At 51.6% G+C, this 27798-nt stretch overlaps 1 protein-coding gene across 1 annotated transcript in view; it reads right to left on the bottom strand.

Moving 5' to 3' along the window:
- Positions 1–24545, bottom strand: part of GPC2 (glypican 2) — a 177096-nt gene extending 152551 nt beyond the window's left edge. Inside the window, exon 1 of the mRNA XM_085640132.1 lies at positions 24527–24545. The gene's annotated coding sequence lies outside the window, so the exon portion shown is untranslated. The remainder of the gene's footprint in view (positions 1–24526) is intronic.
- Between the last annotated feature and the right edge of the window lie 3253 nt (positions 24546–27798).

Raw genomic sequence — 27798 nt, forward strand, 5'->3', positions numbered from 1 at the left:
GAACAAAATGACCAGAAGTCTTCGACAGGTCCCCAACAAACCAAAGAGGGTGGGGGTCAGGCTTCACAGAAGAAGAAGACTCAAGAAGGCCAGTCAAAAAGGTGGTGCCAATACTGTAAAAGTAAGACTCACTGGTTTAGTGAGTGCACCAAGAAAGGAGGGCAAACTCCTACCACTGCAGCCCCTAAGGCACCTGCGCCCCCTAGTACAGTCAGCAGTGGTAGTGCGCCTCCCAAGGCATTAGTTGGGTTAACCTTGGGAACCGAGGGGAGTGACGACTTAGTCGGCACGCTCACTCAGGCCGTCCTTGTCTGTACAGGGGATATGGATATGTCCCCTGATGCCAGTCCCAATACTTTGGGCAAATACAGGCAGACACCTTTGATAAATGGAAGAGTGGCTCAGGCCTACAGGGACACGTGTGCCAGTGTCACCATGGTGACGCCTAACTTCGTGGACCCTGGACAGATCATGCTAGGTACCAGTTACCTAGTGACCAATGCCAGCAACGTCACTACCAATCACAGTATGGCAGTTGTTGATTTCTCCTGGGGAGGGGTAAGTGGCCCGAAAAAGGTTGTGGTTAGTTCAGACCTCCCCGTAGAATGTCTGTTGGGCAATGATTTGGAAACGTCACAATGGTCAGAAGTGGAGCAGAGGACTCACATGGAAATGTTAGGTTTGCCAGCACATGTCCTTGCTGTGACCAGGTCACAGGCCAAAAGATGCCCCACTGAACAGGTGCTGGATCCTGGAAGAACGGACCAGACACCTTCCAAGAAAAGGAGCAGTAAGGGTAAGGCTTCGCCTTCCCCCTTGCCCCAGGTCGTGGATCAAGTCTCCGAGGAGGCTGACCTTAAGGAACTGAGGGAAACTGAGCCGCAAGAGCTTGAACCTGGTCAGGTTGAGTTTCTGGGCTCAGGGGGACCCTCCAGGGAAGACCTGGGGAAGGCACAGTTAGACTGCCCCTCACTTGAACCCCTCAGACAGCAGGCTGCTGCTGAGGCTGCAGGGAACGCCACAGGTACCCACAAAGTGTACTGGGACGATGGACTCCTGTACTCTGAGGCAAGAGACCCCAAACCTGGTGCGACCAGGAGGCTGGTCATCCCCTTGTCTCTGAGAGGTTTCCTTCTCACCTTGGCCCACGAGATTCCCCTTGCAGGTCACTTAGGCCAGAATAAGACTTGGGACAGAATTGTTCCACACTTTCACTGGCCCCACATGTCCGAAGATACGAAGGAGTTTTGCCGCTCCTGTGTCACTTGCCAAGCCAGTGGTAAGTCAGGTGGCACGACAAAGGCCCCCCTCATACCACTACCAGTGGTGGGGGTACCCTTTGAACGAGTGGGGATCGACATTGTCGGACCAATGGAACCCCAGACAGCATCAGGGCACAAGTTTATACTGGTGGTGGTGGACCACGCCACCAGGTATCCTGAAGCTATTCCCCTTAGGACCACTACGGCACCTGTGGTGGCACGGGCCCTACTTGGAGTGTTCTCCAGAGTGGGCTTCCCTAAGGAGGTCGTCTCAGACAGAGGTGCAAACTTCATGTCGGGATATCTGACTGCTATGTGGAAGGAATGTGGTGTCAACTACAAGTTCACCACACCCTATCACCCACAATGCAATGGGCTGGTTGAGAGATTCAACCGGACCCTAAAAGGGATGATTCACGGACTACCTGAAAAGCTTCGGCGGAGATGGGATGTCCTGATACCCTGCCTCTTGTTCGCCTACAGAGAGGTCCCGCAGAAGGGGGTTGGCTACAGCCCTTTTGAGCTTCTGTTCGGACATCCTGTAAGGGGACCCCTTTGTTTGGTAAAGGAAGGATGGGAGAGACCTCTCAGAAAGCCGGCATCAAACATTGTGGACTATGTGCTCGGTCTCCGCTCGCGGATGGCGGAGTACATGGAAAAGGCGTCTAAAAACCTTGAGGCGAGCCAAGAATTACAGAAAGCTTGGCACGACCAAAAGGCTGTCCTGACTGTGTATCAGCCTGGACAGAAGGTGTGGGTGCTGGAGCCAGTGGCCCCAGCAGCACTCAAAGACAAATGGTCTGGGCCCCACACGATCATTGAGCAAAAGGGAGAGGTCACCTACTTGGTAGACCTGGGAACTCCCCGGAGCCCCCACAGGGTGCTCCATGTAAACAGGCTCAAGGCATATGTCGACAGGGAGGGCATGGGCTTGCTCATGGCCACAGATGAGGGACAGGAGGAGGAGAGTGACCCTCTCCCCGACCTGCTCTCTCAGAACCCTGACGATGGATCAGTAGCTGGTGTTGTCTTTTGTGGCAGCCTCTCTGGACATCAACAGGAGGATTGTAAACAGGTTCTTCAATCCTTTCGACATATGTTCTCTCTGACACCCAGTCAGACCAAGTGGTGTACCCACGAGGTCGACACTGGGGACAGTCTGCCCGTAAAGAGTAAAATCTATCGGCAACCTGATCATGTCAGAGACTGCATCAAGACAGAGGTGCAGAAAATGTTGGAGCTGGGAGTCATTGAACCCTCGGACAGCCCCTGGGCTAGTCCCGTAGTGCTCGTGCCGAAACCTCACACCCAGGGCGGTAAGAAAGAGATGAGGTTTTGCGTGGACTACAGAGGTCTCAATGCGGTCACTAAGACCGACGCCCACCCGATACCAAGAGCAGACGAACTTATCGACCGGTTGGCCTCGGCCACCTACTTAAGTACGTTTGACCTGACAGCTGGGTATTGGCAAATCAGGTTAGCTGAGGAGGCCAAGCCCAAAACAGCATTTTCTACCCCGGGTGGGCATTATCAGTTCGTGGTAATGCCCTTTGGTTTGAAAAATGCACCTGCCACCTTCCAAAGGCTGGTGAATCGAGTTCTCACTGGGTTGGACGACTTCTGTGCGGCGTATCTGGACGATATCGCTGTCTTTAGCTCCACCTGGGAGGATCACCTGGTCCACCTGAGGAAAGTGTTAGAGGCCCTGCAGAAGGCAGGCCTCACTATCAAGGCCACCAAGTGCCAGATAGGGCAGACACAGGTTGTATACCTGGGCCACCTTGTAGGTGGAGGCCAGGTTCAACCATTGGAGAGCAAAATACAGGCCATCCAGGACTGGGCTCCTCCAACCACCCAGACTCAGGTTCGAGCTTTCTTGGGCCTGACTGGTTATTACCGGAAATTTGTCAGAAATTATGGATCCATTGTGACCCCGCTAAACGACCTGACAAGTAAAAAGATGCCAAAAAAAGTTCAGTGGACAGCAAGCTGTCAGAAAGCATTCGATGACCTAAAGCAGGCCATGTGCACAGCACCTATCCTAAAGAGTCCAGACTACTCCAAACCATTCATTGTCCAAACAGACGCTTCGGAGCTGGGTGTGGGAGCTGTTCTATCGCAACTGAATTTTGATGGTCATGACCAGCCCATAGCTTTTATTAGCAGGAGGCTGACCCCCAGAGAGAAGAATTGGTCAGCTATTGAGAGGGAGGCCTTTGCTGTGGTTTGGGCCCTGAAGAAGTTGAGGCCATACTTGTTTGGCACTCACTTCAAGATTCAGACCGACCATAAGCCCCTCTTGTGGCTAAATCAAATGAAGGGTGAAAACCCCAAACTACTTAGGTGGTCCATTTCCCTACAGGGTATGGACTTCACAGTGGAGCATAGACCTGGCACTGATCATGGCAATGCAGATGGGCTCTCCAGGTATTTCCACTTAGAGCAAGAAGACTCACCTGGTCAAGGTTAGCTTATTGTCCCAAAGTTTGGGGGGGGGTCATGTAGGAGAGTAGGGTCTGCAATCCTATGATCACCCAGATTTTTTGCTTTTGCTTCATTGGTTTACGACTTTCTCCGGCTGTGGGCCTGCCAATCAGACCCACAGCCTAGCTGTTCTCTCTCGAAATTAACACACATGTACGTTAGGTGCATCCACTAATTGGAACTGGGCCACCTTATCAGTCCCTGTCTCAGCATACCACAGGTATCCAGGGCATCGGTGTACCCAGGGCCTACCAGGGGCTGAAGCATGTATTATGCCACCCCTGGAATGGCCGCCCAAATCTGACACAACTGGCTGCACGACAGCTGGGGCCACGTGGTGTAATCACCCGTTGCTGTAGGTGTAGTATTCCTACACCTAAACCCTAAAATGGACACATGGATTCCTATCAGTCACTCCTATAGCAGGCCTTATCAATCCTGAAGGCAGAGTGCAGGGAATCATGTGGGACGGTGCTCTGGCGCGAGCTGAGCCCCTCGACGGCTTGCGGAACCAAGCCCTAATAGCCGTTCCATGGTGACGCGGGCCAACTACTTTTAATGCATTATAATCCTTGCGGTTATTTGCTAACTTTGGCATCGCATCACCTATACATGTCGAGTAAGGTGTCATACGGATGGGAACACGAACCCCTCGCCAGTCCTGGTGACGGGGTTAGCATTCCCCCCTTTTAGAGGGACACGACATGGAAGTAATCTTGAACCCCGGTTAAAGTTGACTCAAGCCTCAGCATCACAAAATGGATGCTGCCACCAGACACAAGTCTGACCTCCTGCTGCTGGGGGACCTTCCAGCAAGGGGAGCTTGGACAAAGGGTTTCCTGTCGAGGGCGGTGTTAGCACCGTCCCAGACAGGGTTTGTGTATCCCAGGTAGGCAGGGCTGAAAGGAAGGTGACTGCAAGTGGCACCCCGGTGCTCACTGTGCATAGCCCGGCTCAAACCAGTTTCGGGGGCACACCAGCCCTGAGCTGGCGCGAAGCCGGACAAAGGATAGGGGTGTAACCACCCCCCTCCTGGCTCCACCCATAGGTAGAACCTAGTCACGGGCCAGCCCCTTTTTCTTAGAATAAAGGTAGGAGCGAGTCCCCTTCCCAAATTGGATAATCAGATAATCGGATAACTCCGAATCACGAACTACTTTCCACGAAAGGAACTCTTGACTATTTCTGAAGACTCTCCCTTGTGGCTAAGGAGTAGCCACCCTGCACCAGCAGGCACCATCTAAGCGCTTGCGGGTTGCTGTAAGTCTCTCCTACGGATCAAGACTGCCCAGCTCGACGAGACCCGAGTTCCCTGCCATCTCTGACCTTTTACCTCCCTCATCAGCTCAGCTGAGAGTCGTAGGTGTGACGAGACCTGCGGGACCGGCTATCTTCAGAACCTGCACGACGCTTATCTAGCACGCCCACCGAGGGACCCTCGAGTGAGTGCATCTAGGGTTTGAGAAGCCCTAACCCTGAGCAGCTCCAGCATCGAAGTCTGCCTCCCCAGCATCCCCGAGATCTGCGTGGGGGCCCTTCCGCTCCTTGTTGTTCACCGCGTTGTTCGACCACTTGCCGACCGGCTTGTGGCCCTCTTCACGACGCACCGCGATTGTTTCATCACTAGTCTGGTTGCTCCAGACTGGCTCTTGCTCCCCTTCAACAGAGGAGTACCACGGACCCTCCTGGTCCACTCCCGACGCCATCTTGACTCCCCCGCCTGGGTGGCCACTGCCAAGATCCGCTGCCCCTTCCTGGGCCCAGCATCATCGACAGCAGACACCTTCGTGGGACAGCTCGCCCTCCATCCTGGTCGCCGCCGCGCCTCCTGGTCCGAGGAACAGCCGAGTCCGACGTCACCCACTCACCTGGTCGAGGTGACTTCAGCCGGTACCCTCCTGGTACCCACACGATCGCTGGCTAGCGGTTGAGAACTGAGTCCCCTCTGCTTTCAGGTTTTCCTTCACCACCGATCCAGGCTTGGATCGCTCTGAACATCGTCACTGGTCGCCTGCCAGCAACTTCTTCTTTCAGGCTCCTGAGACTACACGAGGACTCCCGACATCTTGACGAACTTCACGCAGCCGCAGCCTCCGGGCTAGGTAACTCGAGCATCTCGGTGCTCCATCGCAGGTTCGCTCAACAAGTGTCCAGTTCCTTTTTCGTTTAGTCCCACTGATCGGATCACTCCGGAATCAGTATCTCCAGACTCTAACCATTCGCATTTCACTGTTAGTGTAGATGGTTTCTCGTGCCCCTCGGGCATTTGTGTAAATTGTGCAACTGAAGTATTTTCCTAAGAGTTTTGTAGTGTGCTTAGCTCCCTGACTCATAAAGAGCCAGGGTAGTCTTGTCATAAATAAATATCCTTTTATTTTCATAACAACTTGTGTGGTGTCCTTTCACTTGGTGTTCAAGGGGTATATGTGATGGTAAACAGCTGGCTTAACACGCCCTCTAGAGTTTAGCCTAAGACTGCTCGTATCCACGCTACTAGGATAGCTGGTCTAAAAGGTTGACTTACAACCAATCATCAATAAGGGTCGTTTGGAATGATACACAGTGATCACTAGAATAGTGAGCACTACATATCAGGCCAACTTCTCACACTCTCCCCCATGCAGTTGTATCTGGGTAGGTTAATAGCATTCTAACAGCTTTAAACTGGAAGGACATTAGATACCAGTTGATGTCAGGCAAGGCTAATCCTCCTTTAAGTAACTTCCTCCTAAGCTTCTTCCACGACATCCTAGATGTTTTTTGGCCCCAAATAAAGCTACCTATTTTACCCTGTATCTTGGCTATGGTTTTACCAGGAAAGGTTAATGGAATAGCATTGAAAATATAGGTTAATTTAGGGAGCACAGACATTTTGACCAAGTTTACCCTTCCAAAGATGGTCAAAGGGAGGTTCTTCCATTTGGCAAATAAATAATCTATGTCCTTTTCGATTTTCCCAAGATTTATTAAAGTAATTTTATTTAAATCTTTGACGATTTTTATTCCAAGATATCTAAATTCCTTACTCAGGGGGCCACTATTGTATGTGGTGTTCCAACACATTATCTCGGTTTTATCTGAGTTGGCCCGATACCCTGATACCTTACCAAATTCCCTTAACGTGAATTCCAGTTGAGGGATTGCATTCTCAGGATCGTTAGTGTAAACAATCACGTCATCAGCGTAAAGTGCCAATTTACATTCATAGCTTAATGATTTAAAAGGGGTAATGTCATTATTCAGTCTGATTGTTTGGGCTAGGGGCTCTATATAGAGGTTGAACAAAAGTGGGGACAGGGGACATCCCTGCCTTGTCCCTCTCTGAATAGGAAAGCTAGGAGTTAGTGAACTATTTAGGAGGATTTTAGCCGAGGCGCCTGAGTAACAGTGCGTAACAGTATGTATAAATACGGGGCCTATTCCCATGACCTCCAAAACTTGCCACAGATATCTCCAACAAACGCGATCGAATGCTTTGGCGGCATCTACTGCCACTACTGCCAGGGGGTCTTTTCTTGCTTCTGCCAGATCTATGTTTCCAATCAAAAGTTGGGTTTGATCTTGAATAACCATCCCTTGTATGAAGCCTTTCTGGTCAGAATAAATTAAACTAGGAGCTAACTTCGCCAGTCTCTCTGCTAAAATACCCATGAAGATTTTATAATCTGCATTGAGCAGAGAAATTGGACGGTAGGAATCCGCCGCCAAAGGGTCCTTCCCGGGTTTTAAAATTAACACCAACGTGGCCTCACTCCATGATCTAGGCATCACCCCATTGGGACAGTAGATTGAGTTGAAAAGGGCGTGGAGTATTGGTAAAAGGTCATCTCGAAGTAATTTGTATATTTCGTTGGGGAGGGCATCAAGCCCTGCTGCTTTTTTGTTTTTTAACCGCTTTATTTGAATCGATATCTCCTCTGTAGTAATGGGAGCATCCAGAGCCATCTTGGAGGCCTCCGTTAAGACTGGAAGAGACTTATCTTTTAACCAATTAGATATCTGGGCTTGGGAGGGTTCAAGGTCTTCCTTGTATAGGTCTGAAAATAGTGTTAACAAAGTCTTCTGTATTTCTTCCGGGTCACTAGATTTATTTCCGCTACTGTCAATATATAACTCATTGATATCGTTCTTTGCCCTATCTAATCTTGCCTTCCAGGCCAGAATTGCCCCCGCTTTCTCCCCGTATTCGAAGACCTCCATGTTTCTAATCTGCCATTGCGCCTTACACTTCTCATCTAAAAAGAGCCTAACGTTTTGTCTTGCCTCCTCCAGTTTACCATTTATCAAATCTAGTTCCCGCGCAGCTCTCTCATCTCAGTCTCCAACGTAGCAATCTTTCCCTCAAGGGTATTTAGTTCCTGGGTCTTTATTCGATTTTTTAAACTTATTTGTGCTTGTATTAAACCTCTTAAGTTAGCCTTGTAGGCATCCCATACGTGATCTATGGAGGTTGATCCCAGGTTAATAGAAAAGAATTCTGAAGAAGAGCTACTAATAGATTGAATTATTTCTGGGTTCAATAACATTGCTCTATTCAGGGTCCATCGGGTTTGGGAACATTTATCGCTGATCGCATAAGCTACTAGTAAAGGTGCATGGTCTGATAAATGTGTCGGCAAAACCATAATGCTTGTAAAACTTTTTAACGCTTCTTTATTCACCAATATATAATCGATCCGTGAGGAATGATTATATTTTTTACTATAATAGGTGAAACCCTGGGTGTTGCTTACCTTGGCACTCCATAGATCGACTAAGTTTAAGTTTGAAATTAAGTTTTTCAAGACCCTTCGTGATTTTGGAGTTGCTATTGTGTGACTTGCGTGGGAACTGTCTTTTACTGGATCGAGTTTTACATTGAAATCCCCTCCTACTATCAGGGGGGGATTTACTAACATTAGGCTACCTTGTAATTTAGCTAAGTATGAGGGGTCATCTGAATTTGGTCCATAGTAGGATGAACAAGTCATTTCGACTCCCCCGATATCTAGGAGGGCAATGATCCATCTACCTGATTGGTCCGTTTGGACCGACTTGATCCTACATGGGAACCCCTTTTTCACGACGATTGCTACCCCTCGGATGTTCGTTACTTGTTGTGAGGCACAAAAACATTGTACCCATGGGGTCTTTGAAAAGACCGCTTGAAATTCAGCTGGATTTAAGTGTGTCTCTTGCAGTAGACATATCTGTGCAGGTGTGAGCTCTAAATATTTTAATATCGGGGGCGTGGCCAAGATGGCGGAGTGAGCGGACGCTTCTTCTGTCGGCTCCCGCTCCGCTGAACCCCTAGCCCTGATTTTGCAGCAGGATCTCCCCCCAGCCCGCGGCACAAACCGGCGGAGGGGACGGCGGACCTGAGGGGGAAGCGGCTCGGAGACCCGGAGCCTCGGGGAGGTCACGGGAGTACACGGCGGGCCGTGGATGCTGGAACGCCGAGAGGAGGCGGAGCTTAGCGCTGGGGGAGACGGCAGCGCTCTCGGCCTGCACGCCACGTGAGCGCCTGACATCGCAGGAGAGGCCTGGCGAGGGACGAGCGAGCCCGCGACGGGACGCGAGGGCGGTCCCCTGCGGAGCGGAGAAGCCCCGTAGGCGGAGGAAGACGCTTCCCGGCTGCTAGGACGAATTGCAGCGGTCGGGGGAGCCCCACCTGCGAGAGATTGGGGAGACCACCAGAGGCCAGCAGGTGAGGGGGTAGGAGGCGGCGACCCCGGCCGGTGGGAGCTCCGCGTCCGGACCCCCCTGGTGGGCCTCGAAGAGGGCAGACTGTAGGAGGCCCCCACCCAACCCCCTCCCCCGAGCCACGGGCCGGCAGAACGGCGGCAGAGGGGGAGCAGGCGAAGAGCCGCACCACCCGCAGCGTCCAGGGGTCCAGAGGGGCTGACATGGAGACGGACTGCAGGACCGAGCCACAGGGAGCGACTAGGCGCCGGCCGAGAACGCAGAGGAGGCCCACAGCCACGTGCGGAGGAGAGCCTTGGCCCGAGGATCGGTGACCCCCTTTGGGGGTGGCTAGGGAACTACCCTAGTATGGTGCCCCTGCGACGGTGAGTGGCTGACGCCCAGCGGCCGAGGCCGGAGCACGAGCCACCGGCACGACGGAAGGACCCGGAGCTGGTGTGGTGGCGGAGCGGAGCGGTTGAGGACAGGGGAGATCAGCGGCCGCCGCACCAGGGTGAGCGTAAGCGTGGACGTTGCTCCCCCCGGACAGGCGCCGCGGCGGTGGAGGAGCGGTGGGCCCGGGACCTAAAGTGAAGGGCAGTAGAGGCCTCAAGTGCGGAGCAGCGGAGCTGAGACCGGAGCAGCCCACCGGAGCGGCGAGGGCAGCGGACGCAGCAGAGATAGGGACTGTCGAGAGTCCGATTGGAACACCGGGTGAGGACCGAACAGGGAGCGTAGCCGGACACGCAGAGCTCACGGGCGCCCGTTGCCGGTAAGCTCGTTCTGAGGAGAAGGGGCCGGAGAGCGAGGGCCAGGGGGCCCAGAGGTGTACTCGGAAGCGGGACGCACGGGGGATAACCGCAGGCCCAGGGTCAGCGAAGCGGTAGAGACGCCTGGACTTCCGACCCTGCAGACATGTCCGGCAGCAGAGGTGGACGGAAAGGAGAGCGCACTCTCCCCAAACTGTTGAGCAGGCAGTCGCAAAGGCTGGACAGAGGGCAGCGGTCACCCCAGGCCCCCGGACCGGCTGCAGACCCCGAGGGGGGGGAGGCCCCGCTCACCAGATCCTTTATGGAATCCCTCTTCGGATCCCTGCGGGAAGACTTTCAGGTCCTGAAGAAAGAAGTAGCCAGTGAGGTGAGGGAGATCAAACGAGAAGTGGACGGGTTAGGCGAGCGGGTGGCCACGGTGGAAGAGACTAGCCAACAAAGGGATGAGGAGGTTGAGCACCTGCGACAGGAGGTATTGAGGCTCCGTGACCAGCAGATCGATCTCCAGGCCCATGCCGAAGACCTGGAAAACAGGTCTCGGCGAAACAACATACGGGTCCGGGGAGTCCCATCGTCGGAGGAGGGGACGGACATTGCCGACTACTTGGGGGCGCTGTTCCGAGAGGTCCTCGGAGAACCGGAAGGTCCAAGTCCGGATCGACAGGGCCCACAGAGTGGGGGCGCAGCGGAGGGGACCGGCGCCGGCCCCGGACATCCTCGCCTACCTCCCTGACTTCCCACTTAAAGAACGGATCATGGCAGAGGTGCGGAGGCGGCAGCCTCTGACCTTCCGGGGACACGCGGTAGCCCTCTATCAGGACTTGTCGGCGATCACGCTCCAGAAACGGAGGATGTTCAAACCCGCCACCGATTTTCTCCGAGAGAACCAGGTTCCCTATGCTTGGGGCCACCCCTTCAGGCTCATCTTTAGTTGGAACGGGGTTCAGCATCAGCTGCGCTCCCTGCGGGAAACCTGCGGCATCCTGGGCTTGCCAGAAGGAGAGGGAGATGCACCGGCCCCGCGTCGTGGGCGCGCCAGGGGAGGCGACTGGCAGCGGGCAAACGGGCGGCGCTCCCGGGACCGCCCGGCGAGGCGGGCCGCACCAGCCGATCGGGCTGAAGTGGACAGAGCGGCTCCAGAGGTAGTCGAGAACACTGGTCCAGGCGACGTTGCATTAACGGCATAGAACTGCTCCGGGGGGAGATCATATGAGGATACATCAGCTTTCAGGTTCGGGGTGGGGGGGGAGGGGGAGGGGGGGGCTGGCCGGGGGGGGGGGCAGTTGGCCTAACGTCCACTGGAGAGGGTTACCAAAGACTTGTCCTCTAGAGGACCGGACTTGGACTATGCAGACAGGGGAATTGGGGTTAGGGAGGGGGGTGTTGTTGGGGCAGTTGTTGAATTGAGTTGGAGGATCAGGTTGGGAGGGGGAGGTGGGGGGGGCAGTTGAGGTTACGGCACAATGGGGTTGAGAGAGCAGGCTCTACACCAGGACGGAGCGTAGGGGTGACAGGTCAGGGGGCGGGGAGGGGGCACCATCCAGAGCAGGACAGATTGCAAGACAGGGGGAGAGGGCAAGACAGGAATAGCGACCTCATGGCGACGCCATTTGACACCGGGGAAACACAGAGCGGGAGAGACACCACTACTATATGTCACCCACAAGTCTTAAAATAGTGACACTTAATGTACGGGGCCTTAACAACCCGACCAAACGGCGGGCGGTGCTCTCCTTACTGGACGAGACTCAGGCGGACATCTGTCTGCTCCAGGAAACGCACCTCCTGCCTAGGGATTGCGCCAGACTGCGTTCCCATAAATTCCCCACGCAGTTCTTCTCCTCTAATAACACCAAAACGGCAGGGGTGGCGATACTGGTGGCTCGACGATTTCGGGGTGAGGTCCTCCACAAGCTAGCGGAGCAGCGGGGCCGTTTATTGGTTTACAGATTCCGGGTGGCAGGCACAGCCTTCACAATCGGATCTCTATATAGCCCGAATGACCGGCAGGAAAGATTTCTTGAGGCTGCACTGGGGGAGGTGGCGGCTACGCCGGACAGACACATAATTGTAGGGGGAGACTTTAACCTCGTCTTCGACTCGGCACTGGATAGATCTGCCCAACGATCGCAGCAAGCGGGGGAGTTCTCGGCGGGCTGCAGTGCTCAACTCGTAGACATGGGACTGAGGGATCTGTGGCGTCACTTGCACCCGACGGACCGAGACTACACCTTTTACTCGCACGCACATAAAACTTACGCGCGGCTGGACCACTTTCTAGTGACCGAGCCAGTCAGCACGCTGGCCACGGCGGCAGACATAGGAGTAATCTCCATGTCGGACCACGCCCCGGTGACGGCCATCTTCTCGGTACCGCCGGTGTATACTACCCCTGGAGTGTGGCGCCTTCGGGACACCTTACTACACAGAGGGGACGTCATCAAACAGGTGACCGCCGCGATCCGGGAGTACCAATCCCACAATGAGAACACGGAAACCTCCAGGGCGACGCAATGGGCAGCCCTGAAGGCAGTCTTGCGGGGGGAGTTCATTGCGATATCGGCGGCGGATAATGCCCGTAGACGTAGCAAGCGGGAGGAACTTATGCAGAAAGTCAGGGAACTGGAACAAGTGCATCGCCGAACGGGGGCTCCACGGATATGGCGGCAGCTCCAAGGAGCGAGAAAGACCCTGGTCGCTTTGGATATGGACCGGGCAGAATACGCCGCGCTTCGCCTTAAGCATGCCTACTACGCCGGCGGGGATCGGTGCGGCCGCTTGCTGGCGAGCAGGCTCCGAGTGGCAAGACAGAAGCACCGGGTGAAGGGGATCGCTGACCCCTCGGGGTCGATCGTCACGGAGGACGGCCTCATCGCGGAGGCTTTCCGCCAATATTACGCGGACCTATATGCTGGAGAACCCCCGGACGAACGCGCCACGAGAGGGTACTTAGACTCGGTCTCGCTGCCCACGCTTACGCCGCTACAGGCGGAGGGACTGGACAGGGACAATAGAGTGGAAAAGGTGATCTCAGCCATTGCCAATCTCAAGCTCGGAAAATCCCCGGGGCCGGATGGCTTTACCGCTGTCTTCTATAAAACGTTCTGCACTACACTCGCACCGATCCTCGCACGCCTCTTTAACACCTTCGCGGAACAGGGGACGATGCCGCGGGACTTGTTGCGGGCGTCACTTACGGTCATCCCTAAACCGGGGAAAGACGGCTCGCAATGTGGCTCCTACCAGCCGATATCCTTATTGAATGTGGATCTCAAAGTATACACGGGGATCCTAGCGACTCGATTGGCCCCCCTGCTGCCGGGGCTCGTGGGTCCAGATCAGGCAGGTTTTGTTCCAGGGAGGCAGACAGTGGACAACACCAAACGGATTGTGCTCATCATAGAAAAGGCGTCGCGGATCCGGGGCGAGAGAATGCTGCTGGCGGTAGACGCGGAAAAAGCTTTCGATCGGGTGCACTGGCCTTACCTGGAGCAAGTGCTCGAGAAAGTGGGGATACGGGATAAATTCCGTAACATGATATTCAACTGTTACGGGACTCCGACCGCGGTGGTGCGAGTTAATGGTTGCAGCTCCGGGAGCTTTCACATCGAGAGGGGCACGAGGCAGGGCTGCCCGTTGTCACCCATACTGTTTGCCTTGTACATGGAGCCGTTCGCGCAAAGAATTAGGGATAACCCAGAGGTGAGAGGTGTGAAAATGGGTGGGTTCTATCACGCGGTCAGCCTTTATGCGGATGATGTGCTTTTCTCTCTGGAGGAACCGCTCCGGGCCCTGCCGGCATGCCTTGCGGAACTGACTTCGTTCGCAGCAGCTTCCGGATTCAAGATGAATATGGGGAAATTGGTGGCCCTGGGCTTGTTGCTTTCGCCGGTGACCCGGACGCAACTCCAGCATCTAGCCCCGATAGTCTGGTCAACGGGCACGATCCCGTACCTGGGGATACAGCTAGCCCCCACCTTGCCGGAGATGACGGCGGTCAATTACGCTACCCTAGGTAGGAAGATACGGGCCGAACTTGCTAGGTGGGACCGCGGTACTCTGTCGTTACTAGGCAGGGTGGCAGCCATAAAAATGACTATCCTGCACCAGATTCTCTATTTGTTCCGGGCGCTCCCGTTGGCGCCGCCGGTTGGGTGGATCCGGCAGATGCAGTCGGAGCTGGGGCGGTTTGTGTGGCGGGGAAAGAAACCGAGGCTGAGGCAGGCGCTCTCCCTGCTGGCGCCTGAGGAGGGAGGCCTGGGCGTCCCGGATCTCCGAAAATATTTTCAAGCAGCTCAGCTGTGATATCTGGTGGAATGGAGCAAGTGGGAATCAGATAAACATTGGCTCTTCCAGGACCAGGCGGTGGCGGGTAGGCCACTGCAGGAAGTGCCGTTCCTGCGAAGGGCACATCGGCCGGCTAACCTCTATGCCTCCTTTGTCACCAGAGTGCCACTGAGGGTGTGGGACGCCACGAACCTGGCATACGGGTTGACTTCGTTTCCGTCCCCGCTGACGCCCTTGGTGGACAACCCAGACTTTACGCCGGGTATGCAGAAGGGTGCGTTCGCCCATTGGCGAGCGGCCGGCTGTAGAGCTTTGTGCCATCTTTACACTGTGGAGGGGATTATTCCCTTCTCGAGCTTTAGGCAGGAATACATGCTGCCCGAAGCGGAGAGGATGAGATACCTGCAGGCCCGACATTGGGCGCTGAACCCGCTGGTGAGAGAAACCGCGAATAGGAGACTATCCCAATACGAGCGCTGGCTCATGACTCGGTCGTCCGACACGAAGCTCGTCAGTGATCTTTATAAATTTCTCCAGTTACCGTCCTCACACTTTTATCACCCGGGCCGGGCGCGCTGGGAGACAGAACTAGGTAGGACACTAAGCCATAAGGAGTGGGAACAGGTTGCGTACAGGGCACGGCACTCAGCGTATCACACAGGCTTGACAGAAACTCTAACGAAGGTGGCTATGTATTGGTATTACACCCCGGCACGCATTCACGCAATGGACAACAGTAAAGACTCGAGCTGCTGGCGGGGGTGCGAGCAGGTGGGGACGCTGACCCACATTTTGTGGGAGTGCCCGCGGCTGGGGGACTTCTGGAAGGAGGTGCTGGACACGGTGGACTCCCAGTTTAACATTGAATTACCACGTCTACCGGCCTACATCCTGTTGGGCCTCCCCAACGCATTGATGTACCCGCTTAGATCCCGTAGAGGGAGGCAGATAGCGATAGCGCTAGGATCAGCCATTCAAACCATTCTCACACACTGGCGAACACCCACGCTCCCCACAGTCACAGGGTGGTTACATAGACTATGGTACGTGCTAGGAATGGAAAAAATGTCACTGACAGCGAGGGGTGAGGCCGAGCAGTACCGGGAGATCTGGGAGCCGTTTATCTCTTTGCTCGCCAACGAATTCAGGGAATTGACATGCCCCAGATACCTCAGACTCCTACGGCTTGCGGAACCGGAAGGGCAGGACGGGTGAGGTCATCCGAGCAGGGGGACACAGCTGGGCAACATAGCTACGGACGGGGGGGGGCAGGGGGCAGGAGACGCAGCGCAAATAGGGGGGGGGGAAGGGAGGGAGGGTCTAAAGCCTGCCGGCGACTGGCCCCGGGGCGTAGGGTAGCTCTCAGAGGATGATATGAGGGGAGGGGTAGTGAGGGATCACACAGATAGGGCGACAGGACCTACGGGTGACTAGGGGGAAGGAGATGCTCCATGTGATACTTGCCGGCCCCTGTGGTTGTAGGCGTATGCATGGACTGTAATGGATGGTGTTGGTTTGTTGTTGGAACTTAATAAAGAGATTTAACTTGAACTTGGCTGGTGCTGCTGCCCTTGAAGGGATTCCTCGGACTCTCATTTCAACTTTCTTGGAACCAATACCGCGCCTCGCGGCCCCCGCTTCGCGGGAGCCGCTCGAGGGACCGGGACTTTGCCGCTGCTATTTGGGGCATTGTTGGAGTGCTGACCCTGCAAGAACCGGCGTATTCAGGACTGCGAGGACCAGGGTGCTGTGCACGAAGCAGATTAGCCGCACCTGGTCCTCTTCCTGACTCCTCCCCCAACACTTTAAACAGGCGGTGTAGCCCCAGCATCGTGGGCTCCGTCTGTGAACTTGGCTGGTGCTGCTTCCCTTGAAGGGATTCCTCGGACTCTCATTTCAACTTTCTTGGAACCAATACCGCGCCTCGCGGCCCCCGCTTCGCGGGAGCCGCTCGAGGGACCGGGACTTTGCCGCTGCTATTTGGGGCATTGTTGGAGTGCTGACCCTGCAAGAACCGGCGTATTCAGGACTGCGAGGACCAGGGTGCTGTGCACGAAGCAGATCAGCCGCACCTGGTCCTCTTCCTGACTCCTCCCCCAACACTGCTGCCCCTTAGTATATGTACGTTTCCCTGCCTACACGCGCTAGCGGGACGCGCGCGGGTCTTAGCACGGGGCTAAGACCGGGCAAAGAGCGGGCCGTTTGAGGCCGTTAGAGAACGGAAGAGACCGGACCGGGCCATCCCCCTAACGCCCTTAACCTTGTGCGAACAGTGTACGTATTACTTCATGTAATTTTATCAGATTATATTATTAGTGTATATTTATGGTTTTAAAAGTGCAACGATACCTGAATACGTACACTTAATCCCTCACCCACTTTCCATTGGTATCTAGAAAACATGGTATTAACGAGAGGGAAAAAATCTAAAGTGAAGGGGGGTGGAGGGAAGTGCCTAGGCCCCATGGATGACTTCATAGCCAAAGCAAATACATTCATTGACCAGAGTATCAGCCTAATAGAAGAAAGGGTCTCTCTGGATTTAGCTTTGGCCAAAAGATCATCCATTGGAAACTTAAGGAATGCAAAAACCCCGGAAACTCTTAGTACAGATGGGCGCAGGCCACCTTGCGAGGGTAGGCGTAGCCTGCCAAATAACGTTGATTTATCGGCCTCCCAACTATCTGAGTTCCAGACAAGCTTAGATTTAGAGAAGACACCAGACATGATTCCTCAATTAACACCGGAAGAAGTGAGACAATCAAGAGGGAGGAGAGAGGGTGCTATAAGGAAACGAAAAAACACCTTTAAAAACTCTAGTCTTCGCCAAATTGCTGATCAGTGTAGTGGGGAAGAGATAGAACCTCACAACGCAGAACATCTATCTGATCTAATAGCGATAAATCAGTCTACGCAAGACACTCTAGAATTAACAAACGAAGAAATTCCTATGCACTCACCTCACAGTAAAACAAGAAATGAGACTGATAATTCACAACTGATTAACAATCTCACGGCCCTCCTAAAATCTTCCCATGCTCCACTTGAATCAAGACTAATGCGGATAGAGCAACAGCTAGTGAACCTGATAGATGATATAAAACTTAAGCAAGGCCCAGGGGATTGTAGCAAGGAAAGAACTAAGTTGCCCCCTCAAAAGCCAGCAAACAGACAACATAAAGTTTTAGAAAATGTATCAGTAAAAGTAACACCAAAATTACCTCCTTCTAAAGTGCGACATGGCAATAGAGTAGTGGAACCCACCCTAAACCTCGTGACAACTCCGTCCCAGAATAACACCTCGAAAGAAAAAATATCAGCTCCGATAACCCTGGCCCCAAAAAAACTCATGCCTAACAAAAAAATAACGCCGACAAACAAAGCCCCCAAAAAAACCGTGGTGCCCGATAGTAACAGTGGCGACGTAAGGAAGCCTCCTGAACCTAGACTGGCTGTGGATTTGCCCTCAGAAGCAACTCCTTTCGTGGTTGTAATGACAGGCGTCCCTGAAATAGATAACCCAAATACAGAACCTACGTGGTCATTAAAAAATAAAGTCCAATACTGGCTTAATACTAATCGTCCTGTACCAGTAAATTGGACTTGTAGGATTCTGATGGTACGCAGGACCCCATGGGTGGGAAACAGTAGAAAAACTATACCAGGAGATTGCATTTTGATCACATTTGAGGACCCAAGAGTGGTAAACTATATCTGCTCTTGGGAGTTCTCGAATGCAAATGAGGAAATAGGAACTAGGAGACTTTCCTTTTTCTATCCTTCTGGTCTTGTTAAAGGGATCCCAAATTATGCGTTCGCCCTTGGGAAGCAATAGTTCTACCTCAGGGGAAACAACCTAACCATTGGCAAGTAGCGGGTTCCCGCCACTATGATAACGATGGCCCCTGGCACGCATCGAGACCACAACACTGGAGAGGAGGGCGGGAGGACTGGGGTTCTCGAATGGTATACAGAGAGTCACCCCAAAGTGATTTTTGGTCTAGTATTCCGATGACAAATAGGTATAGTGTTCTTGAATCAGTTGATTGACTACCAGACATGATAGAAACAACAACATGCAAACTAAAGTCTAAGGAAAAAACAATCTGTCCAACAACTGAGCTTGTGACCAACTCGGAAATTACAAACCCTAAGACATGTTACCCAGAACCTAAAGAAAAAATGACCTATATAATAAATAAAGCCCCGGTCAATATAGAACTGCAGCATTTACCCATCCTCTTTTGGAACGTAGCGGGCCTCCGCTCCAAGATTAACGATGGGACGGCCGTTGCTTTCCTGGAGTCAGGGAAAATCATATGTCTCCAGGAGACATGGTCTATGACAGAACTCCATCTTCAGGGCTATAAAACATTTTTCACTCCCGCTCAGAGTACCAATGTAGGTAGACCCAAGGGAGGGTTGACCACATACATAGCAAACACAGTTAACTTTCTGAAAGTCTCTGTAGTTGTGTATGAACCAAACTTTCAGTTACTCTCCCTTGTGAAAAATAATAATGAGACGATCCTATTGCTTAATTTTTACAACAACTTGGAAGAGGATACATTTTTGTCTGTTCTATCTGACATCAAGGAAAGGATAACCCATAAACTAAGGAAGGGAAAAGGGGCAGTTCATCTTCTATGGGGAGGAGACCTGAATCTACACCCATGCCCACATGTAGGGAAAAATCGTTGCGGGATCGTGGACGAAAATGATATTCCCCTGATGCATTTTTTTCATAGCAGGGGGGGAAACGCAATGAATAATGTTCTGACAGACCTGGAACTTGTACTCATCAATGAATCAAGTCCAGGTACAAATTCCCTGCAACCAACATACGTGGGTCGGGGCCATAAAACCACAGTAGATTATATCCTCGCTTCAACAGGATTGTTGCCCCGAGTCAGGCTGTTCGAGGTGTTGACAAACGATTTAAGTGATCATTCTGCCCTTAGGATGGAATGTCATGTAACCGATTGTCAATCTCCAACCGCTGTTATAGCGAAGACCCTCGCACAAAATAATCTTGAGATGGGAAGGCAAAATGGCTATACATTAAAATGGGGAAAAGTGGATCCGGAAGAATTTACAGGCAAATTGGTCAACGAGGCATATGAAAATATAATCAAGTGTTTGGATTTAGGAGTAACAGATGTAGAAGTCCTAAATAATTTTGCACAAATTATAGAGAAAATTAAGGAACTTCTCACAGTAACTTTACACAACTCAAATCCAACTACTAAAGGATGGTTTAACCATAGCTGTACTATGGCCTTAACTAAATTAAAGGAGGCGTTAAACAAAACCGATAGAGATCAGGTTCAGATCCAATTCTTGAGACATCAATATCGACGGGCTCGAACCAAAGACTTAAAAGAGAAACTTTGGAATGATTTACATTCTAGCGCCGTTTCTAACAATAGCGCTGCCTTCTGGAGAACTGTTAAACCTCCTTATCTACAAGATAAAGACGGCCCAAAGATAGAAGTTGCAATTGAGGAAGATATCTGGGTGTCTCATTTTTCCAATATTTTTAATAATACAGCTACACCGACAGGGGCACAATTGCTACTTCCCACAGTTGTATACCCAATCTCCCTGTACATTGATATTTCCGAAGTTATAGAGGCCTTGGTAGCGAGCAAAAGTGGGAAAGCCCCAGGCCCAGATGGGGTCCCAGTGGATCTTTTTAAATTTAATTTAGATCTCTGGTCCCCCATCCTTACGAGAGTATGCATTGCATCAGTGAAGCTGGGCCTGCTAAAATCTTGGACGAAATCGATTATGGTCCCTATCTTTAAAAAGGGAGACCGTCAAGATGTGAAATGTTACCGTCCGATTTCCCTATTAGACTCCTTGGGAAAGGTTGTTGGCAGAGTCGTGCTTGAGCGACTCCAGAACTGGGCCGAAGAGAAAGATATTGTCTCAGATCTTCAATTCGGTTTTCGGGAGGGCTTTGGAACTGTGGAGCAGGCTCTTAATCTTAGCATGATAGTGGCCAAATATCTTCAAGCAAAGAATGACACAGTCCACATGGTTTATGTGGACTTGTCCGCTGCGTTCGACTGCGTCTCGCACGCAAAACTTTGGACGATTTTGGCCCACATGGGAGTGGATTCCCCCATTCTAGACTTTCTAAGAGAACTGTACTCAAATGCAACAGCAAGGGTTCGCTTTGGCACAAGAGGGGAGCTGACAGCACCTTTTGCAGTAGAGCGTGGAGTCAGGCAGGGATGTGTCCTGGCTCCCTTCCTCTTCTCTCTATACACAAATGGATTAGAGGAGGCGATGTTGAGGGGGGCGCAGGACCTACCACGAGTAAAACAACGCCTGATTCCCGCCCTGCTCTACGCAGACGATGCTGTCATTTTGGCACGCACACCACGAGAACTGCAAAACTCCCTGAACAGATATGTCAATTTTATGGGTGGGCTAGATCTACAAGTAAATGTAAAAAAAACGTTTGTTATGGTAACAGGTAGCGGGAAAAAACGTTTAAAGAACATTTTCCTTAATGACCAAAAATTGGAGATAACCACTCAATACTGCTACCTGGGTATCATGATTGATGAAAAACTCAATTGGAGACCAGCAGTAGAGGCCAGATGTCATCTTTTCAAAAGAGCAATAATTTCCTTGATGAGTTTTTCTCAGAGATTGGGGAAAAGGCCCCCAGTGGAACTATTAAGAATATATATAGCCAAATGCCAGGCCATTGCACTATATGGGGCGGGGCTCTGGGGACATGTAGACGTTAGTGCCCTACAGGTGATCGAAAACACCTTTCTTAGTTTCCTGTTAGCAACATCACGTAGCACCTCGATCTACGCCTCCCATCTAGAACTCGGAATCCCTTATTTAGAGGACCTATTAAAGATCCAACCATTATTGCTTTGGCGGCGCATATGGACCTCTGAAAAAAAAAGCATAACTCAGGAAGTTGTTGCAGATTCAATGATCCTTGACCAATCATCAAAAATCAAATGGCTTCGATACATTAGAAATTTCTTCAAAGATCTTGGATTGGAGAAATATTATCTCGAACCCAAAAACGTTATCGAGGTATCAAAACGATCATTGAAACAACTGGCCCTGACACATTTAGAATCACTAAGGCTGGCATCTGAGTGGTCAAAACCCTCGGTTCTACATGCCAATACGATCCAGCTGACGTTCCTAATCCAGCCCTATCTTACATTACAGATTAGCACCTATGACAGAATGCTATTAACAAGATTCAGACTAGAGCTTTTTCACAGATTAGTAGCATTCCCTGATAGAAAAAAGTGGGACTTAACTCTCTCTACCTGTCCCTGTGATGAAAAATCAATACAGTCAAATTTACACACAATATTGTTCTGTAAATTCCATCACCCACACAGGAGGGTTTGGCTACTTCCTTTACTAAAGCAGTGGGGATTTAGACAATGTCGTCCAGCCATGTTACGCCTTCAACTGCTAGAATCTGAACTGGTCTGTTATTGTAACCTTTTATGGTTTTACAATTTGTAAAAACCGAATAAAGAAGTTTATATTTATAAACATAAATATTTTAATATCAATCTACGCCTACGCTCACACCTCAGGCCGTTTAAGTTCCAGGAGATATATTGGATTTTACGGACTTTATTCATCCTACTGGTTGTTGCCATGAGTTTTCTTGTAAACATTCTTCCTTATTGCTTTATTACTGTTAACTAGACCTAAATCTTGGTGCGATGAGGTATTTTTATTTTTATTTTCCCTCCCCTTACTCTGCCCTCCACCTAGTGTTACCCCCCCTCTCATCCCCCCTCCCACTCTTAACCCCTTAGTCTCCCCCACGTGACCCTTTACCCACCCATTATTCCCTAACCCTTGAGGAACCCTCCCTTCTATTAGGCTGATCTAAGCCTGTTCGGGTGCTTTCCTCTCGTGCTCTCCCCTATCTAAAAAAACTGAGATATATATTGTGGGCGGAACCTTCCGGTTTAGTAACTATGTCTCCCTCCTGTTTTGTTACCCACCCTTTTTCTCTTACTGGATTTTGGCAATGAATGTATCGACATCTTCCAGTGTCCGCAACATGTGCATATGGTTCTTCCACATGACCCGAAGGGTGGCTGGAAATCTTAATTGTGCTTTTGCCCCCAAGCTATTTATCTCTTCTAGCCTCTTCCCCATCTCCCACTGTCTTGTAGCTGTTATGTGGGAGATATCGGATCTTATAGTGAAGGAAAATGTGGGGTTTACCGTTGGTGGCGAAGATAGTGTCCCTTCTTTTAATGCTGCTGAAAGGATTAACTCTTTGACGGAATAGGTTAGGAAATTCACCAGTATTTTGCGTGGCTTCTGTTTCCCAATCTTTCTTTTGAAGGGGTCTCTGTGAATCCTTTGAATCTCATGATTGAGATCGATATTCGGCAAGTTTTTAAGGATAGTAGCCTTAAACAGAGTGATCAGAAAACCTTTCAAATCGTCCCCTTCGAGTGCCTCAGGGACATTTAAAATTTTTAGATTATTTCGCCTCGAGTGATTCTCTAGACGTTCCAGGTCGTCCTTCAGTTCTTTGTTCTCAACAGAGAGGGAATCTAACCTTGCTGCGGTAGTCTCTAAGGAATCTTTCAGTTTTAGTATCTCTTCCTCGAGTGTCTCGGTTCTAGCCGTGATCTCGTCCAGTTTTTTAGCCAGAGCATCACATGAGACCCGGATAGCTGCCTGGTTTGCCTCTGAGACGGAGAACCGGGTAGCCATCTCCGCTTGGTTTGTCTCTGAAATAGTAAACCTGGATGTCATTTCTTCCTTCATTGCTAACAACAGATCTGCTAATGAGCGTGGATCTGATGTTGAGGAATCTGAGGTCGGACAGCTTGATTCTCTCTGATTGATCGCTGATCCATTTTCCATTTCACCTTGTTCTTGATCCTTATTATGGACTTCCTCTTCTTGGTCCTCCTCTTGAACCTCTAGCACTGAGAATCTATTGGAGAGGACTGTAGGCGGATCTTGTTCTAATGACATTGTAGGGGTAAATTTTGCATGTTGTTTATTTAGCTCTTGATTAGGACACCTATTGTCACTAATTGTGGCCTTCTTGGCTGTCTTAATCTTTACTGGCCTCCCCACCTTCTCTTTAGGCGTAGAAATGAGAGAAAGATCGGGGGGTGCCTGTAATGCGTTCGATGTGTCTGTTGGGGGAGCTACCCCCACCTGTTGAGGAGGGCTTGGCATGACTTTGCTTAGCGGTAGGGGGGGTTTGGCTGAAGATATAAGTGAAATAACCTGATAGTATGTTTTCAGGGATGGAGTGACTTTAGTTTTAGTCACAAGGTTTTTTTTTCTCCTTTCTAACAATCTTAACTTCCCCTTTAACTGCCCTGACTCCGTGGGTAGCTCTCTAGCTGTAACCTCAGAGATTGTTGCCACGGGCGCTGGAACCCTCTGGGAAAAATGTACAATATCCCTGTTAGCGGCAAGGTGTGCTGCTCTTGCTCGCAAGGAATATCTACTCAACTTAGGTGGGGAAATGCCCTCATATAGTTTTGTGCTTTTCTCCATACAGTCCAATGAGCGGGCGGCCCCCCCTTTTAGATAGCACCCCCTACACACAATGCCACAACAAATATAATCTTCGCCGGGCCCCTTACAGATCTCAGAACCGCCAGCAAAATGGTAAGGGAAATCAGCCTCTCGCCATCCGAGTATTTCAAAAAAGGAATCCCCCACGGAGACCTCGGTCTGGATTTTACACTCCAACCGGGCCCCCCCTACCTTCGACACCAAACTGTTTACTCCGGGACGCGGACGTTGTGCTGGGCTTCCCCACAATGACCGCCAAAGCTGCGAGTGCAGAGCGTTGCCTCCTCGCGCTGCTGCCGCCGCCTCCCACTTCCAGCGCGAGACGGCTCCACCTTTGCCCCGGGAAGCGAACGCGTTCCTCTCGACTGACAGAGGACAGGGGAGCCGGCGCCTCCAACACTCCTTTCTCATCTCCAGAACGATCCCCGGAGTCAGCGTTCGATGGGTAACCTCATTAGCCCGCCGTCATACTATTAGAGGAGAGCGAGAGAAACGCACCCGCGACCGCTCACACTACGGCCGCCATGTTCCTCACGCCCAGCTCCATGAATGTGTTTGTGTCTGAGATCAGCATCCGGAACCAACACTATGCAAATCAGTCTTGACCCTGTGCCTCATGGGATCAGTCCAGCCGGAACTGCCAAGACAGGTCTTCCCTGGAACGGAAACAAGCATCCTGCGACCGGTTTCGGGGTAAAACCCCTCATCGGTCAGGCTAGCTTGAATCCAGTGGCATAGTGACCAAGGGACTCACGTCTGGGCATACTCTGCCAAATTAGGACAAACAAAGCAAACACAATAGGATGATGGACGGAGTGCTGAAATGTTTCAGACACTCTCCTCTAGTCACTATTAGATATGGGTTGAATACATCATCGTTCTTTTGCTCACTTCGCCACCTCAGTTCAGACCCAGCCATATGCAAATCAGTCTTGACCCTGTTCTCATTGGATCAGTCCAGGTGGAACTGCCAAGCCAGGTCTTCCCTGGAACAGAAACAAGCATCCTGCGACCGGTTTTGGGGTAACACCCCTCATCGGTCAGGCTAGCTTGAATCCAGTGGCATAGTGACCAAGGGACTCACGTCTGGGCATACTCTGCCAACTTAGGACAAACAAAGCAAACACAATAAGATGATGGACAGAGTGCTGAAACTTTTCAGACACTCTCCTCTAGTCACTATTTGATATGGGGTGAATACATCATCGTTCTTTTGCTCACTTAGCCACCCCAGTTCAGGCCCAGCCATATGCAAATCAGTCTTGACCCTGTTCCTCATGAGAACAGTCCAGCCGGAACTGCCAAGCCAGGTCTCCCCTGGAACGGAAACAAGCATCCTGAGACCGGTTTCGGGGTAACACCCCTCATCAGTCAGACTAGCTTGAATCCAGTGGCATAGTGACCAAGGGACACACGTATGGGCATACTCTGCCAACTTAGGACAAACAAAGCAAACACAATAAGATGATGGACGGAGTGCTGAAACCTTTCAGACACTCTCCTCTAGTCATTATTAGATATGGGTTGAATCCATCATCGTTCTTTTGCTCACTTCGTCACCTTAGTTCAGATCCAGCCATATGCAAATCAGTCTTGACCCTTTCCCTCATGGGATCAGTCCAGCCGGAACTGCCAAGCCAGGTCTTCCCTGGAACGGAAACAAGCATCCTGCGACCAGTTTTAGGGTAACACCCCTCATCGGTCAGGCTAGCTTGAATCCAGTGGCATCGTGACCAAGGGACTCAGGCCTGGGCATACTCTGCCAACTTAGGACAAACAAAGCAAACACAATAAGATGATTGACGGAGTGCTGAAACTTTTCAGACACTCTCCTCTAGTCACTATTAGATATGGGATGAATACATCATCATTCTTTTGCTCACTTCGCCACCTCAGTTCAGACCCAGCCATATGCAAATCAGTCTTGACCCTGTTCTTCATGGGATCAGTCCAGCCAGAACTGACAAACCAGGTCTTCCCTGGAACGGAAACAAGCATCCTGCGACCGGTTTTGGGGTAACACCCCTCATTGGTCAGGCTAGCTTGAATCCTGTGGCATAGTGACCAAGGGACTCACGTCTGGGCATACTCTGCCAACTTAGGACAAACAAAGCAAACACAATAAGATGATGGACGGAGTGCTGAAACTTTTCATACACTCTCCTCTAGTCACTATTAGATATGGGATGAATACATCATCGTTCTTTTGCTCACTTTGCCACCTCAGTTCAGACCCAGCCATATGCAAATCAGTCTTGACCCTGTTCCTCATGGGAACAGTCCAGTCTGAACTGCCAAGCCAGGTCTTCCTTGGACTGGAAACAAGCAGCCTTGGGCCGATTTTAGGATAATGCCCCTCATCAGCCAGGCTAGCTTGAATCCAGTGGCAAGGTGAGAAAGGGACCCACGTCTGTGCATTCCCTGCCAACTTGGCTTGGCCCTGAAGAAGTGCGCGTCCTCCCTGTATGAGACCGGGAGGCCTGGCGGGCCCGAGACGGGAGCTGGAAGGAGGTAGCGGCGCAAGGCCCAAACGATCGAACCCTGCGGCTGGTACCAGCGCGCGTTGGGGGCAATTTCAGAACGCGGGCGCAGCCGCAGAATTGCCTGGGCTATTACACTGTCCCCTACAAGAGACTGCTGGACTTGCCTTGTTGAGAGATGCAAAGTGCGATATCTGCCTTTTACAGGAAACCCACCTCATGCGGACTGATTGGAAGCGGCTGAGATCTAAACGGGTCGATAGACAATACTTCTGGTCAGGCCAGGGAAGAAGGCAGTGGTGGCGATCCTTTTGGCCACGCACTTCCAGGGAATGGTAGTGGGAACTCACACCGACATCGCGGGGTGCGTCCTGGCCGTATGAGTGCTGCTAGGAGAGCGAGTGCACACGATAACCTCGGTCTATAGCCCTAACAAACATCAGGAGGCCTTCTCACGTGAGGCTATAAGTCAGATCCTGAAGTCCCCCAACGAAGACTTAGTAATTGGGGGTGATTTTAACTTGGTCCCAGTTGCGGACTTAGACAGATCCTAGGGTGGGACACTCAGGTTCGTTCTCCGACACGTTGCTTAAGAGGTTAGGGGAGGCTGGTCTTACAGACGCTTGGCGTTACCGCTTCCCGTCCGCTCGGGAGTACACCTTTTTCTCAGCGGCAAATCAAACGTATGCCCGCATAGATCTTTTCTGGACCTCGCCTAGAGTCACGGCTTCCAGCAATGATGTGTCTCTCGGGGTGGCAGCGCTCTCTGATAATTTCCTGATCGTCTTAACGCTGATCCTCCTTGGTGGCTCCCCTCGGCAGGGCTTGTGGCGCTTAAACCACAAACTGCTCACCTATGAAGCCAATATCACTGAACTGCGGGGCGCTATTGAAGCCTACATTGAAGTGATTGACGTGGGCTCGGTCGGGGTGGACATGCTCTGGGACGCCCTAAAAGCTGTGATCCGTGGACGCTGTATTGCTATAGCGGTGGGCCTGAACAAGGACTGCAGAACTAATAGGGGGGAATTGGAAGACAAAATTAAGGAGCTGGAGGGGGTTCATCAACGTACGAGGGCGGTCCAAACACGGCGACTACTCACGCAGGCAAGGAAGCAGCTGCGGGCGCTTGAGCGCGACCGTGCTGAATATGCCCTGCTCCGCACCAAACAGCGCTACTACGAGAGGGGGAACAAGGCTGGGAGGCTCCTGGCACACGACCTCTGGGTCGAGAAGGCGACAAGACAGGTTGCGGAATTTTGAGACAACCGGGGAGAGATTTTGAGAGCG

Source organism: Triturus cristatus, chromosome 12 (assembly GCF_964204655.1).
Source record: "Triturus cristatus chromosome 12, aTriCri1.1, whole genome shotgun sequence".
Taxonomy (NCBI): Eukaryota; Metazoa; Chordata; class Amphibia; order Caudata; family Salamandridae; genus Triturus; species Triturus cristatus.